General features: G+C 44.5%; 1 protein-coding gene across 2 annotated transcripts in view; it reads right to left on the reverse strand.

The window, feature by feature from the left end:
* Positions 1 to 21,485, reverse strand: part of CHST11 (carbohydrate sulfotransferase 11) — a 285,836-nt gene that overhangs the window by 56,996 nt on the left and 207,355 nt on the right. The gene's annotated exons all lie outside the window — the stretch shown is intronic.

The following is a 21,485-nucleotide window of genomic DNA, read 5'->3' on the forward strand; positions in this document are numbered from 1 at the left end:
CGATTCAACATGTTTAGTCCAGATGATAAAATATGCCGAATTCATTAAAGGGTTATTCGACCTTAGGGTACAAGTCTGCAGACACTCTGTAGGAGGTCATGTGACTGCAAGTAGGCAATTTGCATACATCTGGCAACATTCTGACTAGACGTGTTCGCTTGCATTGAGCGAGGCCACGCATGGCTAGTCGGCACGTGAACAAATGTAGGCAAATTGCATACTTACAGACAAGAGTCCGCGGCCGGCATCGGAGAATCCTCACAGCTCGCAGTGCGTGCACTGTGACAATTAACATGTCTGCACTCACATAGAGTAACTGCAGACTTGTAGCCCAAGGCTGGACAACCCTTAAAGGGAACCTGTCACCCCGTTTTTTGAGATTGAGCTATAAATACTGTTAAATAGGGCCTGTGCTGTGTGTTCCTATAGTGTATGTAGTGTACCCCGATTCCCCACCTATGCTGAGAAATAACTTACCAAAGTCGCCGTTTTCGCCTGTCAATCAGGCTGGTCAGGTCGGGAGGGCGTGGTGACATCGCTGGTTCTTCCTCAGCTTTACGTTGGTGGCGTAGTGGCGTAGTGGTGAACAAGCAGCGCGCGATCTGCGCTGTCATCCCTTTCGTCGGTGGGGGCAGCCATCTTCCTGGGGCCGCGCGTGCGCAGATCGAGTGCTCTGCTGCACGGGGCTTCAGGAAAATGGCCGCGGGATGCCGCGCGTGCGCATTAGAGATCGCGGCGGCCATTTTCCCAAAGCCGAGATGCAAACTCGGCTTTGTGAAAATGGCTGCCGCGATCTCTAATGCGCACGCGCGGCATCCCGCGGCCATTTTCCTGAAGCCCCGTGCAGCAGAGCACTCGATCTGCGCACGCGCGGCCCCAGGAAGATGGCCGCCCCCACCGACGAAAGGGATGACAGCGCAGATCGCGCGCTGCTTGTTCACCGCTACGCCACTACGCCACCAACGTAAAGCTGAGGAAGAACCAGCGATGTCACCACGCCCTCCCGACCTGACCAGCCTGATTGACAGGCGAAAACGGCGACTTTGGTAAGTTATTTCTCAGCATAGGTGGGGAATCGGGGTACACTACATACACTATAGGAACACACAGCGCAGGCCCTATTTAACAGTATTTATAGCTCAATCTCAAAAAACGGGGTGACAGGTTCCCTTTAATGACTCACAAGCGTGACGTGGATTGTGAGCTTCCGTATTTTGGCCAGAATATCAACTAATACCTCACATATATTGCTATGTGTTTTTTGCACTTTATATCTTTTCAGGGTGCAGTTGGGCCCAGTTGGCTCAGTACACTGTGGCCTCTGTTCACACAGGATGCATTTTAGCTAGCACTGGGCAGCCCGCCTGTTCTGAGTGTGGGCGTCATTAATAGACTGTGAGCCAGATGCTCTGCATCTCCTGTGTGTGAACATTGCCGCATACAGATTGTATCTTTTTGTGCACTGGTGTACCAAATGGCCAATCCCTGATTGTAGGCTGGCTGTCTCATTGGTATTACTGTACCTGTCTAGCTGTCATCTTTAATTGGGTCCACTGCCCCCTGTTAGTGCATTTGTTTTGAGGCCTGGGCAGGTAAGCGTCTCTGCCTTATTCTTGGTGTTTTTTAATGATTATGGCATATCTTATTCCTGAACGCCCCTCATTAGGACAAGTGAGCAAAACGCCATTCTTAAAGGGAACCTGTCACCCCGGTTTTTCAGTACGAGATAAAAATACTGTTAAATAGGGCCTGAGCTGTGCGTTACTATAGTGTATTTTGTGTACCCTGATTCCCCACCTATGCTGCCGAAATAACTTACCAAAGTCGCCGTTTTCGCCTGTCAATCAGGCTGGTCAGGTCAGATGGGCATGGCGACATCGCTGTGTCTTCCCCCAGATCTTGCATATATTTCCGTTGGTGGCGTAGTGGTTTGCGCATGCCTATCTTCTGAATCCACTGGGCAGGAGAAGAAAAAACGCGCGATCGGCGCTATTTCCCTGGTGATCTGTGGGGGCGGCCATCTTCCTGACGCCGCGCGTGCGCATATGGACTCCTCTGCTGCCCGGGGCTTCAGGAAAATGGCCGCGGTATGCCGCGCAGATGGAGATCGCGGTGGCTATTTTCCTGAAGCCGAGTTCGCATCTCAACTTCAGGAAAGTGGCCGCCGCGATCTCCATCTGCGCACGCGCGATCTCCATCTGGCTCAGTTGTCCAGATTGGTGCAGGGGTGTGCTGAGCTGTATGTATTTTTAATGACATCTCGGCTGTCCAACCTGACACTGAGGTGCTGAGCTCTCACCAGGTGCTCCCGTTCCATTGATTGCTCAGCTATGTTACTGAGCTGTCAGTCCCAGATAGCTGCCAACTGCAGCTTAAGCTCTGTGTGGTTTGTTTTCCTTGTATCTAGTGCCTTGGTAATTGATCTAACTCTGCCTGACCGTAGACCATCTATTTATCTAATCTTTTTACTCAGATCTGCTACCCTCCTGGTATTTGACCGTAGACCACATTCTGACCATCTATTTATCTAATCCTTTTACTCAAATCTGCTACCCTCCTGGTATTTTGACCTCGGACCGCTACCTGACTACACCTTTGTCTCTTCCATCTGTTTATAATGTACCTTCCTGGCTATTGACCTCGGACTCCTTGACTATCATGACTCACAGCTTGTGCATGAGAAGTGACTCACTTCACACCTCCAAGCCGAAGTATAGGACTAATCAACAATGACCAGGAAAGCTGCAGTTATTGTGGCATTTGGGGATCTGATACTGAAAGAAAAGGTACACATAATTTTAGCACTCAAACATGTGATATTGGATCATTTTCTTTATTTAAAAATATAACAGTCTAATATTTGAACTCATTCGTTGAATTTGGTTCTATTTAACTACTTTAGGATTTGTGTGAAAAATCTGATGTCAGTTTTAGGTCAAATTTATGCAGAAATATGGAAAATTCTGAAGAGTTCACAAACTTTTAAACAACACTATATTTGTATTTATTTCTTTATTTAGTCTAGGGCTAAACAAGAAGCATCATGTCCTAAATTCCCTTCAATTACTAATTAGGAATTGTGATGGATAAAGCAGGCATAGATTGCCCTTGCCTGGAGTCACAATCATATGCAAGGTTGATCAACAGAGTGGAATGACTTTACCCATCAGAAGGCATTAAAAGAAAAGTCAGGAAAACTAAACAGAGATGCAGCCAAGCAAACACGGTGCCAGAGTATTTGGGTGAAATCAGAGGGAGTTTCCCTCAATCTGACGCTTTCCAGTAGCGACAGAATGGGTGAAGCTAAGTCTAGGTCAACATACTACTTCAATGTGGCATAAGAATGAGAATGACTTAATGACAGCAGATGGAAAACTAAAACTTAATTTATTAATGGTTGACTGTGCATGCTACTACACCTTGTCCTAGCAGTGTAACAACTTTAATGGTGGAAAATGTGGCAAAGAAAACCCTAGAAAACTGATTCCTTAAAGGGAACCTGCAGATGTTGAGTTAATCTGCACATTACTAGTGTTCTGAACCTGGCAGGTGCCATCATTTAGACCCCGCTGCTGGGAGGAAATTAACTTTATTCCTCTTGGTAGTGTTCGGGTTTCAGTCTTGGGGCCACTGACTGACAGGTGCCCCTAATGCTGAGCTGACGTCAGTCTGTGCCGGGGACACGGTTAGAGCCTCTGCTATGTGTACTCAGAGCAGTGACTAAACCCGTTCCGGCGCCATCACTATGTCTGAAATTAACCTACAGATTATCCCCATATCTGCAGGTTAATAGCGTTTTTTCACGCAACAGGTTCCTTTTGAGAAAAGCTGGTGCCATGAAACGATAAAAAAACACAATAGTGGATCAAAAAGTATATTTTGACTCTATCTCAGGATTTTTAAGCAGTGCAACTCTAAGCTGTGTTCCCATAAGTATTTGGTGATTGTTTTGACATTCTAGATTTTCTGTAGAATTTCTGCATTTATTATGTAAAGCAGCTTACCTGCTTTTTTACATTGTGTTTTTGAATGCATTCTTTTCGATGCGTTTTTGACACTGTAATTTTTGTTTTTTTTTTGGTGTCCCTTGCTTTGTTTTATGCAGCAAAAGTACACAAAGTCAAAAACTCACCAAAATCTCATCATGGGCGCTTAACCTAAGTGTCAAAGCTAGACAAGGATTCAGGGTGGTCTCATGTCTCTCTTTATTATTTGGGCTATAATAGCCATATGGTCACTGACTAATGCAAATGATCTCTATAATGAGAGTGTAATTTAAAGATTCATTTGACCGACCCCATTTGGGGACTTATAGCATGGATGGAATATAATGCACTGTCACTTTATATTGCATATTGTAACATGACCTTTCTTTGGTCATATGAGATAGCTTTATCTCCATGTCTTTGTTCCTGGGCCATTACCGTGTATTTGGGGCACCCTTAACTGTAATCAATTGCTCTGTTCTAATTATTTACTCTGTTATATTTATACTTATGTGTCTAAATAAAATTTATTTTTTATGTTACACGTTTGTGGTTGTATGCTCCAATTTGTGGTGTTGTGACAAGTATTCAGGAAGAAGTATTATTCAATCTTTCGTATTTTCCTTTTACAATCTACTTCTGCCTTTGTTTGAAAAATGCATTTTTAATTCCAGACTAACAATTTATTCTGTTTTTGGCTGGATGAAGGAGCCACTTACTTTTTTTTTTTTTGCTTTTAATGAAGGAACGCTACTTCATAAAAATAATAAATGAAAATTATACAGCTACAATATATTAGAGTATTACAAACAGTAGTGCAACCATAATAGTCTTTTAAAAACTAATATAAAGCGCACAAATACCAATAGTAGCGTCCAAACAATGAAAAAATACAATGAATAAATAAAGCTAATCTAATAACACTGTGGTTCATTGTTCAAATAAAAATAGAATAATATAAACAGATACAGCTTGAATAACTGTGCTATACAATGGCTACAAATAGAACGTAAATTCCAGTCGACTAAACCAAATAGCAGAAATACATAGTAGTTGTGAATAGTTCTGAGGACAGATTCCAAGAAGATAAAGGGCATGTGCTCCTCGGTCTTCTATAATTTCGTCCTAATACAATCGTATAATAGTGAGAAATATTTTATACTGGTTATTATTCTGTATTTTCTATGATGATTTTCCTTTTGTTTTTGTCATTTTAGACAGTATTGCCAAATAGTAGAGACATGTAGTAGTTGTGAATGGTTCTGAGGACATATTCCAAGAAGATAAAGGGCATGTGCTCCTCGGTCTTCTATAATTTCGTCCTAATACAATCGTATAATAGTGAGAAATATTTTATACTGATTATTATTCTGTATTTTCTATGATGATTTTCCTTTTGTTTTGGACATTTTTAGACATTATTACTGTTTATTGAATGTTATTGACAGTCAAAGAATATACAATCATTAACAGTTTAAGAGGCAATCATGGTTTTAATAATGTAAATAGCATATAAAAGTGACAGGGAAAGAAACAGAAAACAACCAGTATGTTACACAAATGTGGGCTTTTATGGCTGGCTAATAAGTAGCCTTGTCCCCCAAGTGTAACAAGTACTGAAGAAGCACCCTGTCTAGATTTCACCCAGAGTGAAATAACGGAGATGTTCCATAATGCTGTTCATTGTTCGATCTCAGTGACTAGTTCATCTTGGACGTTCTGCTTATTTAAGGTCTCTTGGGCAAGTCCAATGTTTTTCTTATGAGCTGAATAAATGATCCCAACTGAACTAGTAGTGTTTAGCTCACAAGGAAAACACTGCTACAGTTTCTGGAATAATAACACCAAAAAGGCTACTGATAATACAAGCCTTGTTGTTCCTCGTCTTCCTCTTCCATTTCTCAAACTCTGTGGGCTAATTTGATAAATATGTAAAATTGTGAGTTGTGACCCAACCCAAATCACACATGTCAGTTGGGAATTTGTGACCTTTATGTTAAATGCTGGTTTCTTGGTATAAAACCAATGTTTGCATGCAGTCAGTTAGTGCACAAAATATTCCTGGTGTCTATTTCATCAACGGGAAAGGAAACAATCACATATTATTAGGATAGATGGATACTTTTAGATAATACAAACACCTAAATTAAAGCCTATTTAAAGTTATTCAATCAAATTTTTATTTATAGATGCATTTTTTTTCTTATTTAGCACCTATATATATATATGAGTTAGGGCATTAATGGGAGTCTATCTGCACAGTATGACTGTCCAAACTAAATACTGACGCTCAGTGCACCCTTGGTGTGCCCAAACATTTAAAGGGGTAGTCTCAATGTAGTATAGTTCAGATTAGCTACAGTAGGTCATTTACCCAGTGTGCTCACTCATATAGCGACAGTTAGTTGTTAGTGATCATAATGTGGATATCTAAGTTACTGCAATGCCCAGCACATGAAGTAAGTGACATAGCCAATCAGAAGAATTATATTACATTTCCAATTGGAGGTATTTGCTAATATTATTATTATTACAGCTACTACACATTGGAATAAGATCTTGGGAAAAAGAGACAGGAATACTCTTTTATGTACACCTTCCCACCTACTTGTTTTCCTACTATCTCCACCACCCATGTTCTTTGATTGATAGCCCTGGCTTCATAGAGCCAGTGAAGGGGCAAAAATAGAGAGAAACCAAGTACCGTATGTAAGGGCTGGCGGAACGCGCCGAGTAAATATTGAGATAATATAGGTGCGTTTGCAGCCCGAGGTCCACCGTGCAGGAGTGGAACCTGCTGCTAGTAAATGGGGGCACAATATGGTGGTATAACGCCTGAATAAACACGGGTTCCATCACCCAGTCTGTATAGGAGCGAACTCTGTTGCTTCACAGAGTCGCCGGGATTAGGATAACGCTGTGCCCTGTTAACTTCACAGAGAATCACAGCTCACTAAAGGAGCAGGTAGCATACTGTGGTCATACAGTCAGCATCAGCCCACAAACAACTCCTCTCTAGAGGTGCCGGAATTCTAGTGGCTATACAGCCAACCCTGAGCACATGCAGACACAAACCACAAGGTAGCTAAGCTCATAAACATAGGTTGATACTAGCGCATGGCCGTGCGGCCATGCAAACCTTTTATAGAGAAAGCTCTCCAGGACCTTCCCAGTAGTCCAATAGGAACTGCTTCAGGACCTGAGCATGTGACCCCCGACCTCCAATGAGAGGTCGTCCCTTGGGCATGCTCAGTAGCGGAAAATCAGGACTTAGTCCCAGGAGCATCTGCTCGCCACAGAACAGTGATGGTTACAATGGCTAAGCCTGGAAGATTAGCAGTAACCAAGCGCACAGTATCTGCCTGAGCCAGACGCTGGGACCGACATCTCCGCTGAGCAGGCTGCAGTGCGGCTGAAGAATGGGAGACCGCAGGGGAGGTGGTTCAAGATTCCCCCTGCGCAGCGGCGGGAACTCAACACCTAACACCATATTTTTTGTATTATAACGCACTCTTTTCTCCAAAATTTTTTAGGAAAGTGAGGTGTGCATCTTATAGTACAGATGTACCTAGGGTGGGGGTCCGGCAGCAGGGGATGAGAGGGTCACAGGAGGCAGGAGCCGCTGCTGCGAATGACAGCTGTAGCCGTTATTAAAGAAAATGAATATTCACCGCTCCACACACCCATAGTCCCTCTTACTTCTTCGCACTGAAGCTGGTGCTGAGAGGTGAGCAGGACTATGAGCGTGTGGAACAGTGAATAGTGTTTTATAGCAGGCAGACTGTTAGCCACAGCCGCTGGCTCCTGCAGAGGCTGGGCGATCACGTGTGCACTCAATTAAAGAGAATGAAAATTCACTGCTCTCTATGCCCATGGAAGTGAAGAGCAGTGAATACTCACGCTCTTTAATAGTGGGCACATGTGCAGGCAGTTGCGGCTGTGTGCCTGCTATTAAACAAAATGAATATTCACTGCTCCACAGTGAGCACAGGAGCTCCACAGAAGAAGTAAATATTCTGGCAACTGATCTCGGCATCTGAGGGTGCATGGCAGTTATTTCAGTGTGTAAGCAGCACATGACATCAGCTGCTGACATCAGCACTGTTGCCGTGCTGCTGGGAGCAGAGGGAAGGTAAGTTGAACAGTTCATTTTTTGTGTGTGCACCATGATTAGGGCCATATATACCATACCAGGATGGGGATGGGGGCCATGTATAATAGGATGGGGATGGTGGACATGTACTGTACATCAGGATGGAGATGGTGGCCATGTATACAGGGTGGGGATGGTGGCCATGTATTCCAGGATGGGGATGGTGTTCATGTATTCCAGGATGGGGATGGTGGCCATGAATACCAGGATGGGGATGGGGGCCATGGATACCAGGATAGGGATGGGAGCCATGAATACTAGGATAGGGATAGTGGCCATGTATACCAGGATGGGGGCCATGGATACCACAACGGGGATGGGGGCCATTTATACCAGGATAGGGATGGGGGGCCATGTATACCTGGATTGGGGCCCATATATACTTGGGTGGGTACATATATACCAGAATGGGGGATATAAGTACAGAACTAAGGGACATTACCCTATAACAGTGTCAGCAGCAGATTCCCCTCTCGTTTTATTTATTTTTTTATTTTCCTCCTCCAAAACCTAAGTGCATCTTATGGTCCGGTGCGTCTTAAAATCTGAAAAATATGGTAGGTGGGAAGGTGGACTTAAATGTTGACTATGCCAAGGGTGTACCATGCACCTATACTTGCTTTGAACAGCTGTTCAGCACTGACAGACATTTAAAGTCCGTGTGCTATCCATATATAAAAAGAATAGCATATGGACATCACTTTGTTTAAAATGGTCATGTCAACTACCATATTGATTTGGATTGGTCAAACAAACAGATGGACTATTTTTTTTAAACAGAAATATGGTCTGTGTGTAAAAAATTGAAGAATACACTTAGTTTATTCTTATTTTGGATCTGTCTCGTCCATTATAAGTCAATGGGTGAGAAGTAAACAGATCACTTATGGCTTACCATGCATTTTTCATGGATCCATTGCTATTATTAATGTAGGAAACTATAATTGGTCTATTTTTCTGTTTTAAATGAGTGCTGTATAAAACGGATGCCATATGTAAGCTAAAAACTCGCATATGGATGAAATATTGATAATATGGATAAAAAATTGTGTATTTTTTCTGGATGAAAAACAAAAAACTTTACATACCCTCATCTGAATCCAGCCTTAGAAAAAGTTGCCAACAGTCCAGATCCTGTGTCTCAGAATTCAAAAAAGGAGCAGGACTAATGGACATTTTTGGAGAAGTCATGAGCAATTTTGATGCACTGCCTGGATATCTTGGGGGTAACATTTATATGTCTCAGTTTTCAGCTAAAAAATCATTGGTAAGTATAGCTAGGTGACCACAGTGGCAACCTTGATAGCTCCATATGGCTGGACTATACCCGATTATAGTTGCCCCTTCTTGTCCCCACTTACAGGAAGAACAGCTCCGGAGTACAACTTGCTGTTCTAAAAGCTGAATACATTACACAGAAAGGACCATTCCTGTGCTCATATAGGTTTTATATAAATGTGCATTCAGTGCAGTACAATGAATAATATGAATGAGAATGGAACATTGACGAATTATGTGATTTGAAATGTATCACTTGTCATCATAACAGTCGCAATCCGACTTCCCCAGCTGACCTACAGCAAGTGTTTGAAGCTTTTGCCAAGTTTAAATTTTATTAACATAGTCTTGGCAGGCCTGCTAAAGTAAGAGCAAATTGCTTATTTAAGTAAGGGGCATTTTACTCAGCAGGATATAAAATACAGAGAAGCAGCATCGGTAATGGTGTATTTAGACTTTCTTACGAAAATAGCATTTTAGAGCTGCTGCCATGTAACTAATTATTTCCCTGGTTAATATATTAATAAATGAGAACCTGCCTTTATTGACAGCGTTCGTTTCTTCTCTACAAAAGATATTCACAAGTATATTGATGTATGCACACAGCAGGTATCTAAAGCTTTCCTCGGAAAATATATAAACAAACCAGCAAGCACGGTCATGAATATTTGCACATACAGAAGAAGCCAGAAATTCCTTAATATTCAATTCCAGCAAGCTAATATAAAGTGCCAAGTTATAATATGTAATAAAAAAGCAAGATTTGAGTTTCGTCACATGGAAAAATTTGGCAGTCAAATTACATTTTAGATGGATTCATTAAGGTCACATATCACGAGATGGATGTATGCCACTCCTATATCACAACACAATGAAAGTAACTTGATAAATAGGGACTCACAATGTGTCACTACTGCAACAAACAAGTCGCAAAAAGTTAGTATCGTCATTGAATTTATGCAACTAAAAGGAAACGTTGCGTGAAAAAACTCCATTAACCAGCAGATTAATAGCATTCTGAACCTGCCTGGCACCCGCACTTAGAGCTCCGCTGCTAGGAGGAAATTAACTACCGTATTTTCCGGCGTATAAGACGACTGGGCGTATAAGACGACCCCCAGCTTTTCCAGTTAAAATATAAAATCTTCTCAAAAGTCGGGGGTTGTCTTATATGCCGGGTGTCGTCTTATAAGGTGGGTGCGGAGCAATCTGCGGTCGACGTGTATAGTAGGGGGGAGTGGTCCCGATGACGAGGTGAGGGAGCGCCTCACCAGGAAGGTGTAAGTGAAGCAAACTGTCAGCGTCTGGGATGCCAGGGGTATGCAAAAAAGAGAGAGAGTGATGCTGTGCCTATAAAAACACTCCTCTTTCACTCATCTGGCTCGCCCTTGTATCCTATTATCTCCTTCTCTGCCTCTGCTTCACTTACACCTTCCCGGTGAGGCGCCCCCTCACCTCGTCATTGGGACCGCTCCTCCAACAATATGCGGCGACCGCAGATTACTCCGCATCTGCTCTATAAGACGACACCTGGCGTATAAGACGACACCCGACTTTTGATAGAATTTTCAGGGGTTAAAAAGTAGTCTTATATGCCAGAAAATACAGTATATCCCTGGCAGTGTTCGATGTTCAGTCACAGGGGAGGCACTGTCACTGTTTCAGTCACCGTTCTGTTATTAGAAAGTGGCGGATGTAACTACTCCCCCGGCACTGACAGCGCACTGTTATGATACGGTGGTCTAGGAGCAACATGGAACGAGCTCTGAAGGAAGTGGTAACTGTACTGACTGCAGTCCCTAAGCTCAACACAACACTAGAAGTAGCCGTGGAATGCTCCTAACTCTCCCTAGGCATCTCGTCACAGCCTAAGAGCTAACTACCCCTAAAGATAGAAGCAGGAAAGCTATCTTGCCTCAGAGAAAATCCCCAAAGGATAGATTAGCCCCCCACAAATAATGACTGTGAGTGGAAAGGGAAAATACATACACAGAATGAAACCAGGATGAGCACAGGAGGCCAGTCTAACTAAATAGATAGGACAGGATGGAATACTGTGCGGTCAGTATAAAACACTACAAAAATCCACGCAGAGTTTACAAAAAATCTCCACACCTGACTAAAGGTGTGGAGGGCAAATCTGCCTCCCAGAGCTTCCAGCAAGACAGAATTAATTCACACTGATAAGCTGGACAAACATAGAAAGCACAGAATGGATAAGTCCACAATCTATGGACAGAAAAGGGCAAGCAAAAACTTAGCTTAGGGTACCGTCACACTATACGATTTACCTACGATCACGACCAGCGATACGACCTGGCCGTGATCGTAGGTAAATCGTAGTGTGGTCGCTGGGGAGCTGTCACACAGACAGCTCTCCAGCGATCAACGATGCCGAGGTCCCCGGGTAACCAGGGTAAACATCGGGTTACTAAGCACAGGACCGCGCTTAGTAACCCGATGTTTACCCTGGTTACCAGCGTAAAAAACAAACAAACAGCACATACTTACATTCCGGTGTCCGTCAGGTCCCTTGCCGTCTGCTTCCCGCACTCAGTGACTGCCGGCCGTAAAGTGAAAGCACAGCACAGCGGTGAGTCACCGCTGTGCTCTGCTTTCACTTTACGGCCGGCAGTCAGTCAGTGCGGGAAGCAGACGGCAAGGGACCTGACGGACACCGGAATGTAAGTATGTGCTGTTTGTTTTTTTACATTTACGCTGGTAACCAGGGTAAACATCGGGTTACTAAGCGCGGTCCTGCGCTTAGGAACCCGATGTTTACCCTGGTTACAAGCGAACGCATCGCTAGATCGCATCGCTAGATCGGTGTCACACACACCGATCTAGCGATGACAGCGGGAGATCCAGCGACGAAAGAAAGTTCTATATGATCTGCTACGACGTACGATTCTCAGCAAGATCCCTGATCGCTGCTGCGTGTCAGACACAGCGATATCGTAACGATATCGCTGGAACGTCACGAATCGTACCGTCGTAGCGATCAAAATGGCACTGTGTGATGGTACCCTTAGCTGAACTGGTCAGGATAACAGGGAACTCCAAAGAGATGTGAATCCAACCAGGAACCATTTACAAGTGGCACTGGCTGAAGATAGAGCCAGACTTAAATAGCCGAGCAGAAGAGACGATAAGTGGAGGCAGCTGATGACAGCTAACTCCAAGGAGCAACCATACCACTAGAAACCACAAGAGGGAGCCCAAGAGCAGAACTCACAAAAGTGCCACTTACAACCACCGGAGGGAGCCCAAGAGCGGAATTCACAACAGTACCCCCCCTTGAGGAGGGCTCACCGAACCCTCGCCAGAGCCCCCAGGCCGATCAGGACGAGCCAAGTGAAAAGCACAAACCAAATCGGTGGCATGGACATCGGAGGCAACAACCCAAGAATTATCCTCCTGGCCATAACCCTTCCACTTGACAAGATACTGAAGCCTCCGCCTCGAAAAACGAGAATCCAAAATCTTCTCAACCTCATATTCCAACTCTCCCTCAACCAACACCGGGGTAGGAGGGTCAACCGAGGGAACAACGGGCACCACATATCTCCGCAACAAAGATCTATGGAAAACATTATGAATGGCAAAAGAGGCAGGAAGAGCCAAACGAAAAGACACCGGATTAATAATTTCAGAAATTTTATAAGGACCAATAAACCGAGGCTTAAACTTAGGAGAAGAAACCTTCATAGGAACATGACGAGAAGACAACCAAACCAAATCCCCCACACAAAGCCGGGGACCAACACACCGACGGCGGTTGGCAAAACGTTGAGCCCTTTCCTGAGACAACGTCAAATTGTCCACCACATGAGTCCAAATCTGCTGCAGCCTGTCCACCACAGAATCCACACCAGGACAATCAGAAGGCTCAACCTGCCCAGAAGAAAAATGAGGATGAAAACCAAAATTACAAAAGAAAGGTGAAACCAAAGTAGCCGAACTAGCCCGATTATTAAGGGCAAACTCGGCCAACGGCAAGAAAGACACCCAATCATCCTGATCAGCAGACACAAAGCATCTCAAATAGGTCTCCAAGGTCTGATTAGTTCGCTCAGTTTGGCCATTAGTCTAAGGATGAAACGCCGAAGAAAAAGACAAATCAATGCCCATCCTAGCACAAAAGGCCCGCCAAAATCTAGAGACAAACTGAGAACCTCTGTCAGACACAATATTCTCCGGAATGCCATGCAAACGAACCACATGCTGAAAAAATAATGGAACCAGATCTGAGGAGGAAGGCAACTTAGGCAAAGGTACCAGATGGACCATTTTAGAGAACCGGTCACAAACAACCCAGATAACAGACATCTTCTGGGAAACAGGAAGATCCAAAATAAAATCCATGGAAATATGCGTCCAGGGCCTCTCAGGGACCGGCAAAGGCAAAAGCAACCCACTAGCGCGGGAACAGCAAGGCTTGGCCCGGGCGCAAGTCCCACAGGACTGCACAAAAGCACGCACATCGCGCAACAAGGAAGGCCACCAAAAGGACCTAGCAACCAAATCTCTGGTACCAAAAATCCCAGGATGCCCAGCCAACACTGAACAATGAACTTCAGAAATTACCTTACTTGTCCATCTATCAAGAACAAACAGCTTCCCCACTGGACAGCGGTCAGGCCTATCAGCCTGAAATTCCTGAAGCACCCGCCGCAAATCAGGGGAGATAGCAGAAAGAATCACCCCCTCCTTAAGAATGCCAACCGGCTCAAGGACTCCAGGAGAATCAGGCGAAAAACTCCTAGAGAGGGCATCAGCCTTAACATTCTTAGATCCCGGAAGATACGAGACCACAAAATCAAAACGGGAGAAAAACAGGGACCATCGAGCCTGTCTAGGATTCAGCCGCTTGGCCGACTCGAGTTAAATCAGATTCTTATGATCGGTCAGGACCACAACACGGTGTTTAGCTCCCTCAAGCCAATGTCGCCACTCCTCAAACGCCCACTTCATAGCCAACAACTCCCGATTGCCAACATCATAATTGCGTTCCGCAGGCAAAAACTTTCTGGAAAAAAAAGCACACGGTTTCATCAAAGAACCATCAGACTCCCTCTGAGACAAAACGGCCCCTGCCCCAATCTCAGAAGCGTCGACCTCAACCTGAAAAGGAAGAGAAACATCCGGTTGACGCAACAGGGGCAGAAGTAAATCAGTGTTTAAGCTCCTGAAAGGCCTCAACAGCCTCAGAGGACCAATTCGTCACATCAGCGCCTTTCTTCGTCAAATCAGTAAGGGGCTTAACCACACTGGAAAAGTTGGCAATGAAACGGCGATAGAAATTAGCAAAACCCAAAAATTTTTGAAGACCCTTCACAGATGTGGGTTGGATCCAGTCATGAATAGCTTGGACCTTAACAGGATCCATTTCTATAGACGAGGGAGAAAAAATAAAACCCAAAAAAGAGACCTTCTGAACTCCGAATAGGCACTTAGACCCCTTCACAAATAAAGCATTATCACGAAGGATCTGGAACATCATCCTGACCTGCTTCACATGAGACTCTCAATCATCGGAAAAAAATCAAAACATCATCCAAATATACAACCATGAATTTATCAAGATAATTGCGGAAAATATCATGCATGAGACTGGAACACAGATGGAGCATTAGAGAGCCCAAATGGCATCACAAGGTATTCAAAATGGCCTTCGGGCGTATTAAATGCAGTTTTCCATTAGTCACCCTGTTTAATACGAACAAGATTATATGCCCCTCGGAGGTCAATCTTAGTAAACCAACTAGCCCCCTTAAACTGAGCAAACAAATCAGTAAGCAAAGGCAAGGGGTATTGGAATTTGACCGTGATCTTATTAAGAAGACGATAATCAATATAGGGTCTCAAGGAGCCATCCTTCTTAGCAATAAAAAAGAAACCCGCTCCCAATGGTGACAAAGAGGGCCGAATATGCCCTTTCTCCAAAGATTCCTTAACATAGCTCCGCATGGCGGCATGCTCTGGCACAGACAGATTGAAAAGTCGTCCCTTAGGGAACTTACAACCAGGAAACAAGTTAATAGCACAATCACAGTCCCTGTGCGGAGGAAGGGAACTGGACTTGGGCTCATCAAATACATCCTGGAAAGCCGACAAAAACTCAGGGACCTCAGAAGAGGGGGAAGAGGAAATTGACATCAAAGGAACGTCACTATGTACTCCTCGACAACCCCAACTAGTCACCGACATAGTTTTCCAATCCAGCACCGGATTATGTTCCTGTAACCATGGAAATCCCAGTACAACAACATCATGCAGGTTATGCAACACCAGAAAACGGCAATCTTCCTGATGTGCAGGAGCCATGTACATGGTCATCTGCGTCCAGTACTGAGGTTTATCCTTGGCCAATGGTGTAGCATCAATGCCCCTCAAAGGAATAGGGCTCTGCAAAGGCTGCAAGGAAAAACCACAGCGCCTGGCGAATTCTAAGTCCATTAAGTTCAGGGCAGCGCCTGAATCCACAAATGCCATGACAGAAAAGGACGACAATGAGCAAATCAGGGTCACAGATAAGAGAAATTTAGGCTGTATAGTACTAATGGTAACAGACCTAGCGACTCTCTTAGTACGCTTAGGGCAATCAGAGATAACATGAGCCGAATCACCACAGTAAAAACACAGCCTATTCTGACGTCTGAATTCCTGCCGTTCTATTCTAGTCAAAATCCTATCACATTGCATAGGTTCAGGACTTTGCTCAGAGGATACTGCCATATGGTGCACAGCTTTGCGCTCGCGCAGACGCCGATCAATCTGAATGGCTAGAGACATAGATTCGCTCAAACCGGCAGGCGTAGGAAAGCCCACCATAACCTCTTTAAGGGTTTCAGAAAGACCTTTTCTGAAAATAGCAGCCAGAGCCTCTTCATTCCATTTAGTGAGCACAGACCATTTTCTAAATTTCTGGCAGTATAACTCTGCCACTTCCTGACCTTGACACAAGGCCAACAGGGTTTTTTCCACATGATCCACAGAATTAGGTTCATCATACAATAATCTGAGCGCTTGAAAAAATGCATCTACATTCAATAATGCCGGATCCCCTGTTTCAAGAGAAAAAGCCCAGTCTTGAGGGTCACCACGCAGCAAGGATATGATGATTTTTACCTGCTGAATGGGATCACCAGAAGAACGGGGTTTCAAAGCAAAAACAATTTGCAGTTATTTTTAAAGTTCAAAAACTTGGATCTGTCCCCAAAAAACAAATCAGGAGTAGGAATTCTGGGCTCTAAAGCCGGAGTCTGGACAACATAGTCCTGGATACTCTGTACTCTTGCAGCAAGTTGATCCACACGAGAAAACAAACCCTGAACATCCATGCCAAAGCATATATCCTGAACCACCCAGATATCAAGAGGAAAAAAAAAAAAAAAAAGACAAACTAGAGCACAGAAAAAAAATGGTTCAGAACTTTCTTTTCCTTCTTTTGAGATGCATTTAATTCATTTTTGGCCACTTGTACTGTTATGATACGGTGGTCTAGGAGCAACATGGAACGAGCTCTGAAGGAAGTGGTAACTGTACTGACCGCAGTCCCTAAGCTCAACACAACACTAGAAGTAGCCGTGGAATGCTCCTAACTCTCCCTAGGCATCTCGTCACAGCCTAAGAACTAACTACCCCTAAAGATAGAAGCAGGAAAGCTATCTTGCCTCAGAGAAAATCCCCAAAGGACAGATTAGCCCCCCACAAATAATGACTGTGAGTGGAGAGGGAAAAGACATACACAGAATGAAACCAGCATGAGCACAGGAGGCCAGTCTAACTAAATAGATAGGACAGGATGGAATACTGAGCGGTCAGTATAAGACACTACAAAAATCCACGCAGAGTTTACAAAAAATCTCCACACCTGACTATAGGTGTGGAGGGCAAATCTGCCTCCCAGAGCTTCCAGCAAGACAGAATTAATTCACACTGATAAGCTGGACAAACATAGAAAGCACAGAATGGATAAGTCCACAATCTATGGACAGAAAAGGGCAAGCAAAAACTTAGCTTAGCTGAACTGGTCAGGATAACAGGGAACTCCAAAGAGATGTGAATCCAACCAGGAACCATTTACAAGTGGCACTGGCTGAAGATAGAGCCAGACTTAAATAGCCGAGCAGAAGAGATGATAAGTGGAGGCAGCTGATGACAGCTAACTCCAAGGAGCAGCCATACCACTAGAAACCACAAGAGGGAGCCCAAGAGCATAACTCACAAAAGTGCCACTTACAACCACCGGAGGGAGCCCAAGAGCGGAATTCACAACAGCGCGCTCATCCTTAGGGCCTGCTGTCAGTCAGTGTGGAGGGCACAGTTACAGCCACTGTTCACTATACACAGAGCGGAGACTGAACCTGTGCCGGTGCCATCCTTTGGTTGGATTGAAAAACATTATTACCCTGCAAATATAAGGTTAATCTGCAGGTTTATAGTGTTCTGAACTTGCCCTTCGTCAACACTTAGAGCCCTGCTGAACCGGAGAAAATGAACTTTAGCCCTCCTGGAAGTGGGGCTCTAAGTTTCAGGCGGCAGACAAGTTCAGAAAGCAGTTAACCTGCAGATTAATCCTATATCTATAGGGTAATAGCATTTTTATGTGACAGGTTACCTTTAATATTTAGTGTCCATAGGATGTTGGTGGTCAGAATGTGACTCCATTGACATGCATTCTATTCTGCTATTCAGATATGCCATACTTAATAATCTTTATTTTTATATAGCGCTAACATATTCCGCAGCGCTTTACAGTTTTGCACACATTATCATCACTGTCCCCGATGGGGCTCACAATCTAGATTCCCTATCAGTATGTCTTTGGAATGTGGGAGGAAACCGGAGTGCCCGGAGGAAACCCACGCAAACACGGAGAGAACATACAAACTCTTTGCAGATGTTGTCCTGAGTGGGATTCGAACCCAGGACCCCAGCGCTGCAAGGCTGCAGTGCTATCCACTGAGCCACCGTGCTGCCCGTACTTCAACAAGGTTGCCAAACGTCCAGAAATTCATGGACAGTCCATAAAAACAAGGCACTTTTTTCCCCTACCCGTAAATTTTTTTTTATGCGTCTGGGATTTTTTTCAAGCTTCAGAAACTTGTACAGAATTTTAAGACCATATTTATCACCCTTTTACAGTTCACAGTGAATGCAGCTAATGTATTCGCATGAGATTTATGGTCTGTAGACATGTATCACTCATAGCCTTAATAATTTATTAGTCATCTAATGTGTCCATAAAAAGTAGGCTGTCCATGATTTTTTAAAAAGCTGTCCAGAAAAAATACAGTGATCTTTGGTAATATGACCTGTGTTGAGGCTAAACTCGCTGCATAGACCCAGTTGAAATTTTAAAGTACAGTGGTATTTGTAAGAAAACATGGTTAACAGAATGTATTATATTAAATAAAAAAAAATGTAAGATACTCTTTTAAAACTAAACTTGAGGGAGTAGAAGATGTGGAGAGAGGAATTCCTATTGTAACAACTCTGCTGGCAACACGGCATGGCCTCTCATCTCTCACACTATCTTACCCACTGCTCCAGGCCATGATGTGGTTTCTTTTTTCTTTCCAGCTCCATATTCTGTGCCTCTGCTCTCTGCATGCTTCCTGGCTGTGTGTATAGGGGTGAGGCACCTGAACTCTCTGGTTCTTATGGGAATCAGGTGCACCTGTCTAATCTGTTCCTGACCAATTACCAAGAGGCCTCCAGTATTTAGTGCAACTTCACCCAGTGGACTGGGCCTGTGCAATGTGTTAGCTCAGTTTGTGTATAGCTTCTGAGTTTGCCAGGCCTTGTTCTGTGTTTCTCCCTCTCTAGAGGCTTTTCTCCTTGCCTTGATCTTGTTTTCCACCCTCCAAGAGGCGGCAGAATATCCTGGTCCCTGTGTCTTTGTCCTTGTATCTTGTTCCATTGCCTTGTCTGTACTTTGTCCTATCTCTGTCTCCTTGTCTGTGGCTTCCTTCCCTGCTGTGTCTTTCCTTGTGTTCTCAGTCTGCTTACACTCCGCAATCTTGCGGCTCTGCCTGCTCTGTACCTTTGTGGCTTTACCTCTGCTCCGCATTCCTGCAGTTCTGCTCTGTTCTACTCTGCTCTGCTCTCGTTGCTGCAGTAATGTCTTGCTGCAGCTCCTCTCCGCATTCCTTGCGGTTCCACTCTGCTTAGCTTCTGCAGTAATCTCTTGCTGCAGCTCCTCTCCACATTCCTTGTGGCTCTGCTCTGCCGCTGCAGAAATCTCTTGCTGCAGCTCCTCTCCATATTCCTTGTGGTTCTGCTCTGCTTAGCTTTTATTACTGCGCTATCTCTTGCTGCTTTACCGCTCCTATCCGCAGCCTTGCGGTTCTCTTCCTGTGTGAACAGGTCCCAACCTGTTCCTTCATTCTCCTTTCCTTCTGGCTTGTTTCCTTTCCTGCACCTCCTGTGTGAACAGGTTCCTACCTGTTCATTCATACTACAAATCCATACCTGCACCTCCTGTGTGAACAGGTCCCTACTTGTCTCTTCATACACCACATCAACCTACCCTGTGTTCTCTGCCGTGCCTGCCAGCCCTGTGTTCTCTGCAGTGTCTCCGCCAGCCCTGTGTTCTCTGCCGTGCCTGCTAGCCCTGTGTTCTCTGCCATGCCTGCCATCCCTGTGTTCTCTGCCGTGCCTGCCAGCCCTGTGTTCTCTGTTGTGCCTGCCAGCCCTGTGTTCTGCCGTGCCTGCCAGCCCTGTGTTCTGCCGTGCCTGCCAGCCCTGTGTTCTTTGCTGTGCCTGCCAACCCTGTGTTCTCTGCCGTGCCTGCCAGCCCTGTGTTCTCTGCCATGTCTCTGCCAGCCCTGTGTCTGAGCCGTGCCAGCCTACTTGTCTGAGTTTCAGCTGTACTCTTCTGCCAGTCCTGCCTGATGCCCGCACCTGTCCTAGTGTTCCTGTTCACCAAGTGGGATCAGCAGCCACAGCCAGACACCACCCTGGAGTAGCACCTGGCAGCTGCCTGCTGCACAAGCCTGACCTCACCATCAGAGGCTCCAGCGAAAACCCAAGCAGCTGTCATAGTCATGCCCCTTCCAGGGTAGTCTGGTTTGTGGCACAGTAAGGGCGTGAGCGTGACACCTATACAGTCAGTCATGGCCGAAAGTGTTGGCATCCTTGAAATTGTTCCAGAAAATGAAGTATTTCTCTTAGAAAATGATTGCAATGACACCTTTTGTTATACACATCTTTATTTCCTTTGTGTGTATTGGAGCAAAGGCAAATTGGACATAAATTCCCACAAAACCCCTAAAATAGGCCGGACAAAAATTGTTGGCACTCTCAACTTAATATGTGGTTGCACATCCTTTGGAATAAATAACTGCTATGAATCACTTCCTATAACTAACAAGCTTCTTACACCTCTCAACTGGAATTTTGGACCACTCTTATCTTGAAAACTGCTCCATGTCTCTCATATATGAAGGGTGCCTTCTCCCAACAGCAATTATAAGATCTCTTCACATGTGTTCAATGGGACTTAGATCCAGACTCATTGCTGGCCACTTCAGAACTCCCCAGCACTTTGTTTCCATTCTATTTGGCGTGCTTCTTGAAGTATGCTTGGGGTCATTGTCCTGCTGGAAGAACTATCAAATCCAGATTTCTGACACTGGGCACTACATTGCAACCAAAAATCCTTTGGTAATCTTCAGATTTCATGATGCCTTGCATAGTTAAGGCATCCAGTGCCAGAGGCAGAACAACCCCCCAAAAATCTTTCAACCTTCATCATATTTGACTGTAGTTACTGTGTTCTTTGTGGGCCTCATTTAATTTTCGCTAAACAGTAGAATGATGTGCTTTACCAAAAAGCTCTATATTGGTCTCATCTGTCACAAGACACTTTCTCCAAAAAATGTTGGCTCACTCACGTACATTTTGGCAAACTGCAGTCTAGGTTTTTTATGTCTGTGTCAGCAGTGGGGTCCTCCTGGGTCTCCTCCCATAGCATTTAATTTCATTGAAATGTCGATGGATAGTTTATACTGACACTGATGCACCCACAGCCTGCAGTACAGCTTGAATTTCCTTGGCAC

The sequence above is a fragment of the Ranitomeya imitator genome, chromosome 4 (genome assembly GCF_032444005.1).
Source record: "Ranitomeya imitator isolate aRanImi1 chromosome 4, aRanImi1.pri, whole genome shotgun sequence".
Classification (NCBI taxonomy): Eukaryota; Metazoa; Chordata; class Amphibia; order Anura; family Dendrobatidae; genus Ranitomeya; species Ranitomeya imitator.